An 8,791-nucleotide genomic window follows, 5' to 3' on the forward strand; every position below is an offset into this window, starting at 1 on the left:
ATTTGCGTAAAATTGATAATACAACATACACTTATATTATAACTATAACCTGTATTTTTTTGTATTAAATTGAAATTTTACTTACTGTAAGTGTTTTGCAAAAGTTTTCAAATTCTTCTTTATATTTTTGTTTTAAAACTGTAATTTTTTTAAGGCACTCTGTATGATATCCAAAATCCTCGGTAGATTCAATTGTTAATAAAGTGTCGTGATTCTTATAGTTTTTCTTATGACGAAACAATAACATTTGTAAGCACTTTTTGAATGAGGCATCTTCAAAATCCAGTACATTGCCTTTTTTTTTGCACAGAATACACGACTTCATCTTTATCAAATTTAATTTAGATTAATTTATTTGATAGTTTTAGACACACAAAGGGAATAAACAGGAAATATATGAGACGTTATATATTACGAACTCCAAAACAACGTGGTTTGTAGGTTGGGATAAAAATGTCGCAGCTGCTTAGTTGAGAACACCAACATCTGACGCATGCGCAATAGCCTTAAAATGTCGCTATCCTTGTTAGACTAGTGATGTTACGCGCTAGCTTCCTCTCACTCAACATTCAATTTTTCCCATCTTTAACTGCTGGCAACCCTAACTTGCGGCCAGATTTAATTAGGTTGCCGTATATCATAATAATGAGAAAAAAATTAGCTATATTTTGATCTATAACAGATCAATATACGTTATGGATGTATAAATATATCGAAATCATACCTGTTTATACCTGGCTGCGGAGAGGTGCGGCCAAGCGCGCAACGGCAACTACGGTTTTTTTAAGTCTTTACACCTATTGCAGTAAACCGAACGATTTTTTATCTCAAAACTTGGTTAATGAAATTTTTCCCGCAAAATCAATTAACAATAATTTAATTAAAAATACTTTCGGCCACATTTCTACTGGCACCTTGGTGAATTTTTATTCTCCTAATCATAAATGTGGGTAAAAATGTGGATTTCAGCATGTACTCGATGACTACACCAAATCTGCAGCCGGATCTCGTACTACAAGGTATATAACCTCTTAATGAAACTTTAGAAACTCTTGATTCTCAAAGGCTATATAAACCCGTCCAAAACAACCATCATTTCTTACACCAGCACAAGAGACTTACCAGAAATGAGAGAAATCAGCATGGATGGGGATTCTATTCGATTGATCGGCGAAGTTAAGTATCTTGGCCTTGCCCTGGATGCAGAGCGTTTAGATGAAAAATCCTGGGGTTTTAGCCCAAGAATCTTGATACGGATGTACCTCATGATAATCAGGCCAATGACAACATATGAAGCGGTGTGGGTATCAAGGGCGGCTCTTACGACAGTGCGGGTAGCCCCGACTAAGTTTCAACGCTTAGCTTACATGTGCATCACAGGGGCGATGCGAACCTTCCCTAGATTTGTGATGGAGATGATGCTCGATCCAACACCTCGATCTAACACCACACTTCACATAGTTATTCAGAAATCAGCCAAGCGAACCCTGTTGAACATTGTTAGGGAGGCAGTGGTAAAGGAAAAGTTATGTCATCCAAGAATATGGATTTAGAAGAAGTTCAGAATTGAACTGGACGATAAAGATAACAGAAGACATAGATGCTGGAATATATAATATGACCCTAAAACGAAGCATTCTGTGCCGATGGGCAGTTTTCCAAGCATCTTTCAAGTGGAAGTGTATGCCATCTGTCGATGTGCAGAGATCAAATCAGACAGAAACTTCCGGAATGAACGAATCGTCTTTGCAGTGCAGCTGAACATTTTTAAAATTGAAAACAGAAATCGCTATGCGGTCACCGTAGTCGAATAGGATGGTGCGTGATTACCATTCGGAATTCAGAGAGAACGTAGGTTCAAATCTCGGTGAAAGACCAAAATGAAGAAAAAGTATTTTCTAATAGCGGTCGCCCCTCGGCAGGCAATGGCAAACCTCCGAGTGTATTTCTGCCATGAAAAAGCTCCTCATAAAAATATCTGCCGTTCGGAGTCGGCTTGAAACTGTAGGTCCCTCCATTTGTGGAACAACATCAAGACGCTCGGCACAAATAGGAGGAGGAGCTCGGCCAAACACCCAAAAGGGTGTATGCTACATTACCTCAAATAGAGACAAAAATGGCGTATTTCCCACCTACATATAGTTGAAGATATTTCGCAAAACTATCGAGGCATGAAAAAGCTTCAAATAAAATGTTTAAAAGTGAGGATTATCCGATTTATAAGTATTTCACATTTTTCTATTGTTATTTCACAAGCCTCCCTGTTTCATATAATTAAGAAAATTTTGAAAATACTTAAAAAAGTGAGAATTGCTACGTGTCAGATTTAAACTACACAGGAATTCAATAAACATCCAATAAAAGCTCTCGAAACCTCTGGTATGTCGTTAAAACTGCGTGCCTCTTCGCGTTGACTCAATGAAACACAACACTTTCCCTATGCTTCAATTCTAGGCACTGCTAATAAGGTGCGTTTTTGAACTACCATAAGCGCGATTTTACTTTCCGAAGTAGCTTTTATTTGGCGTGATTTTATAGACTTCCATCAATTGTTTCTGGGCCAAAAACTCACTCTATTTTGTAGAACTGTTATCTTTTCCAAGAAGCTGCACTTTTGCTAGTCTTTTCGGCGTTTAATAATGATTAGACACTAGTCGAAAATAAGTTTCTGATGAGATAGATGGTGCTGATTGCTGTCTTGGATGACTTTATAATTTTATTCAATGCAACCTAAAATGCCGAAGGGGTTCAATATTATCACAAGAGGAGCGTGAAAAAATTTTGGCCTACAAGGATTCAGGCTTGTCAATCAAGTTAATTGCAAAAAAAACAGGCAGAAGTCGTTGTGTTATCCCGAGTTTTTTACGGAGTCCTGAGAATTACAACATTTTAAAGCCCGTTAGAAGAAATTTATCACTATCAAGGCGAGAACAGCAAGCAATCACAAGAAAAGCTTCTAACTCGACTAAAACTTGCGCCAACTTGGTCGCTGGTGTTCAAAATAAAGTTTCAAAAAGAACAGTTTGGACCCCATCTTTTGCCACGGCACAAGCTGGCGCTTCTTCAGCAAAAAAAAAAAAAGACACCAACTGGGACACAGTAAGATATTTGGAATATTTTTAATGTAGCCCAATTTCATATTATTTTTGAAAAAGGTTATATTTTCGGATGAAAAAAAAATTAAACCTTGATGGACCCGATAGGTTTTTAAATTAATGGAGAGATTTGCGCAAGAGCCCCCCTTATTTTCCAAGCGCAACTTCGGTGGAGGTGATTTGTGGTGCATCTACATCGAAAGCAACTCTTGATATACAGTTTAAATTATCGCGAATGAAGAGTGGGGACTACAAAAACGTTTTGGAAAATAGTATCCTTCCTTTTATTCAGGATAATCGGGAACTGCCCTTCGTTTTTCAGCAAGAAAACGTCCGAATCCACGTATGCAGGGAAACAAGGCGGTATTTGACCGATTGTTCCATAGAAACTATGGGCTGACCGGCGCGTTCTCCGGATCTAAACCCAATAGAAGACATAGATATATTAGTCAGAGGAGTTTATGCCAACAATCGTCAATTTGACAACACCAACGAGCTTAAAGCGGCAATTAAGGCAGAATCGATGTAAAAAAGATTATTTTGTGTCGCTAAAGAAAATGGTGCTTCCATAGAATACTAAAATATTCCACACGACGGAAAACAAATTCGAAAAAAGTATACTTTTGTTAATCGATCACTTTAATTGAACAGCGAAACGCCTGGAAATACGTTTTTGCTAAAACTTTTCTTTATGTTTAATATTAAAAAAGTTCTAAATTCTGTAATAAAACAGATAACTTTTGTTACATTAATCGATGTGTAAAAATTTTATTTTCCTCTGAAATCTATAAATTAAAATACTTTTAAAAATTAGGGGTGTCTTATGATTATGAAACGCACCTTAAGTTCTCTACTTCAATCTGGTTAGTTGTTAACAGTAGAGAGTTAAAAGTGAGTATTTAGCGCGATGAGAGCAACTCATAACGGATAAGTTTCGGTTTCTTGAATATCTTCTAAACCAGCTCACTGTGTTCCCAGTTTTGCACCACCAGTTAGCATTCGCTTCAAAAATGGGCAAACTTCCACACGTTTCATCAAGAAATCTGCTCTTTTTTTCGTCAATTCGTGTGTACCCATACATCACGCTTGTTATTAATTTCCCGTTGTTGGAGAGTGTAAAAAATGCTCATATGCTGATCCGTCCCCATGATTCCGACTTCTCTCCTACTTATCGAAGCCTACGACAAATAGTTGTATTGTGTTTCAAGCGGAGGTGTATGCAGTTCAAGAAGCGATGAACTTTGTTGTGGAAAAACGATGGAGAGGCAGATCTATATGTGTCTGCAGCGACAGCCAAGCAGCGCTTATGGCCTTAGACAGCCCTCAAACCACATCAGGGGTAGTGAAATCCTGTAAATCCAGGCTGAACTATGTCGGTAGACATAATAGCCTGATGCTAACATGGGTCCCGGGACACGTGGGTATCGCGGGTAACGAGACCTCTGACTCCTTAGCTAAGATGGGCTCTGAAGCCAACTTCTTTGGCCCAGAGCCCGCTTTGCCACTCCCCTCTGCGGCCATCATGGCCACGGTTAGCAAATGGGTAACTACTACCCACAAGCGAGCTTGGCAGGCTGAGAGAGGCTGCAGATGGACAAAACTGATGTTACCTGTCATGTCCGATCGACTGTCGCAAACCCTTCTGTCATTAAGCAGAGGGGAGTGCAGACGGCTGGTTGGACTGATGACGGGCCACTTTCTGTGGGCGAAGCACATGGAAAGGTTGGGCATCTCAGACAGTGTACTCTGCCCAGCTTGTGAAGAGGAGGATGAGACGGCGGACCACTTCCTGTGTGTCTGCCCCGCCTTCGCCCGAATCAGGTTTGAGGTCTTTGGCACTGATGTGTTAAGAAGCGACCATCTTGGCTCCTTGGCACCACAAGATCTTCTCAGATTTCTTCGGAGATCGGGTAGATTTAAAGAAAATTAAAAGGGAATCCAAGTGTAGTACAATGGACTCAATTAATGTCTGAGTGCTGCACTTGCTAGTTGTCCCGACACAAATAAAAAAAAAATAAAAAAAAAAAAAAAAAAAAAAATGTATTGGGTATACTCAACAGCACAAATTTTTTAGCGCCTGCACCCACTTTTCGCCTTGCTCGTGGGGGGACTGAAGAATGTACCGAATTTTCCCTTTTCTACATGTCTCCATTCCGGAATGCTATGGCACACAACGGGCTTCACCAAGCACAAAACTATCAAGGCACTTTTTTTAAGCATAATGCCACCGTTAATTTGTAGTATGAGTGGAAGCGATTTATATCGAGATATGTGGCTTACTAAAGCCATCTAATGGAAAACTCTGAAAACTTTTTACTCCACCTATTGACAACAAATAACAATTCGTACAACATTGCAGTTCATAACAGCTATAAAATAAAATCTAGTTTTGATAGTGACGATGCAAGTCACTGGCTCGCAATTGATGGGGTACATATTTACAAATATTATGTAACCAGAAATGTGAAAGCGAGGAAAAACTATGTGCACACTCGCATAAAGGAGAAACTCAAAAGAAAGTGTGGAATAAAGGAAGCCGGTGAAGGTGCAGAGAAAAAAGTACAGAGTAGAAAGTATAAAATCTTTGCATAAAAATCGAAAAATTACTATGCAATAGGGCAAGTGGTAAAGCGATATAAGTTTAAATGCATTTCTATGAACTTTTAGAGAAGCAGGTAAAGAAGCGTTTAAGTTTGGACAAAAATTAACTTTATATACGAAATCGTGAAAATAGCAAATTTATAATTTAAGGTGGGTTGGAATGTTTTATAAAAATGGAGCACTAGTGCGATATTAACTTCAATGGCAGAAGGTTTTAAGACCGGGGCGTTTTCCTGTAAGAACAAAGTCGGCGATCTGGTGACTGACATCCAGAGTATACTTAAATTATGGAGGGAACACTTCTCGAACCTTTTAAATAGTGACAGCTGCACATGTCACAGAAAATGTGAAGATCCCGATACCCCGATCGTTGACAACGGAACTATCGTTTCGCTACCCGACCATGATGAGGTGAGAATAGCGATAACGAGGCTAAAAACAACAAAGCCGCGGGAACCAACGGACTGCCGGCTCAGCTATTCAAACACGGCGGAGAGGAGCTGGTAAGGTGCATGTATCAGCTCATATGCAAAATATGCCTGCCGATTGGAATTTAAGTGTGCTTTGCCCAATCCATAAGAGAGGCGACCCTGCAATCTGTGCCAATTATCGCGGTATTAGTTTTCTAAATATCGCCTATAAGGTTCTAGCGAGCATATTGTGTGAAAGACTGAAGCCCATCATCAACCGACTGATTGTATTTTATCAGTTTGGCTTTAGACCTGGAAAGTCCACCATCGACCAGATATTCACAATACGCCAAGTCTTGGAAAAGACCCCCTTGAAAGGATAATCGAAACACACCTCCTTTTTTGTCAATTTTAAAGCTGTATACACCAGCACGAAAAGGAGGTACTTATATGATGCGATTTCTGAATTTGGTATCCCCACAAAACTAATACTACTATTCAAGATGACATTGCTCAACACCATCAGCGCCATCAGAATTGGGAAAGACTTCTCCGAGTCGTTTGATACCAAATGAGGTTTCAGACACGGTGACTCGCTGTCGTGTGACTTCTTTAACCTGATGTTGGACAAGATTGTGTGAGCAGCAGAACTTAATCGCTCAGGCACAATTTTCTATAAGAGCGTACAATTTTTGGCGTATGCCAATGATACTGAAGCTGTAAGAGACTTCGTTTATTTAGGAGCCAGCATTAACAGATTTTAAGAAGTCAGCCTGGAAATCCAACGTAGAATCTCTCTTGCCAACAAGTACTACTTTGGACTAAGTAGGCAATTGAGTATTAAAGTCCTCTCTCCACGAACAAATGCCTGTCCTAACGTATGGCGTTATAAAGCGTCCTTTGGAATGTTTGAGAGAAAGATTCTGCAGAAAATTTTTTGATCCTTCCACGTTGATGCCGGCGAGGATCGCAGGCGATGGAACAATGGGCTGTATGAGCTTTACGACGACATAGACCTAGCGCAGCGAATAAAAATCTAGCGGCTTCGTTGGCTCTGAAAGTATTTGATGCGGTACCAGCTGGTGGTAGCTGAGGAAGAAAAATACCTCCTCTGCGTTGGAAAGATCAGGTGGAGAAGGACTTGGCTTCACTTGGTGTGTCCAATTAGCGCCGGTTAGCACGAGAAAGAAACGACTGGAGCGCTTGGTTAAATTCGGCCAAAATCGCGTAAGCGGTTATTGCGCCAGTTAAGAAGAAGAATATACACTAGAAAAATCTAATATAATCCTTTAGTCCGTTCGAAGTTGGAATATACCCCCGTCATCTGGAATCCGAAGTATTCTTTTAAAATTGAAAGATAGTCCCTTGTCATCCTTGCTTATCAATGTTTTATCACTTGAGATCCGACGACTTGTTCAAAGCTTAATATTCATATACAATATAATATCTAGTAACATTAACTGTCATTTGCAAGAATTATACATCATCCGATAGGGTGATTAATTTTTCGATCAGAATAGAGTTATTTTCACTAGAGCAATGGCATACACGGGCGGATATAAGGACGCACATGCATTTCTAAATCGAAATATTTTAGTCTACATACGTCGGTATCAATATCGGTCCTGTTAGGCTATCTATTCCTAGTCATAAGAAGATAATAAAATATATAACCAAATTTCGCATAACTTCCGTGGTAGAATAAAAAACAGTGGCAATTCCAACGTGAGTGATAAAGATCGCAAAGGGGAACCGAAACAATTCGAAGATAGTCAACTAAAACAAATATTGGATTAAGACGCAGGTCTAACCCTTGATAATATGTCTAAAGAGTTGGATATTGACCAACAGTCGGTAAACGTTTGCACGCGATGGGAATAGTCCAGGAAGCAGGTAACTGTTCATCAATTGAAAGAGTGGGATGTCGAGAGACGTTTGGTGACGTGTGAGATGCTTCTTGAACGGCAGAAAAGAAAGGGTTTCTGCATCGCCTCGTCACTGGATCAAATAGATCTATTATGATAACCCCCATCGACTTCCTGACTATGCCAGCGTGTTCCAGGCAGAACTTTTAGCGATCAGAGAAGCCTGAAAACACTAAAACTCGACAAGGAAGTTGGTGCAAGAGTAGCTATCTTTTTAGCGAGTCAAGCAGCTATCAAGGCCTTAGACACCAACTCCATTTCATCCAAACTAGCCTTACAGCGTAGAGAGGAACTAGAATTGCTTAGTCATTGGCTTGAAATTACTATGATATTGGGTTCCCGTTCATAGGAGCATACAGGGTAATGAGATAGCGGATGAATTAGCAAGAAAAGGTTCGACACTAGACATAGCAGAGGCGGTGATAGTAAAACGCTGCTGGTCACTAATTAAGATTATTTCAGTGGAAATACTCAACCACTTCAACAACAACAACAACATGATAATTCTAAGCGTCGAAAAAGTTGGACCCTGCCAGGTAAAGCAGCTCTATCGACAGCGAAAAAAAATATTCATGCTTCAGAGGGGATCAGAGGGGATGCATCTGGTGGGATCAGAAGGGTGTCATCTCTTATGAACTCCTTAAACCATCTAAAACCATCACTGGCGATCGTTACCGACAGCAGCTAATGCGTTTGAATCGAGCTCTCAAAGAAAAGCGGCCGGAATGGGGCGGTAGACATGACAAAATGATTTTGCTGC

This window comes from Anastrepha ludens, chromosome 2 (genome assembly GCF_028408465.1).
Source record: "Anastrepha ludens isolate Willacy chromosome 2, idAnaLude1.1, whole genome shotgun sequence".
Taxonomy (NCBI): Eukaryota; Metazoa; Arthropoda; class Insecta; order Diptera; family Tephritidae; genus Anastrepha; species Anastrepha ludens.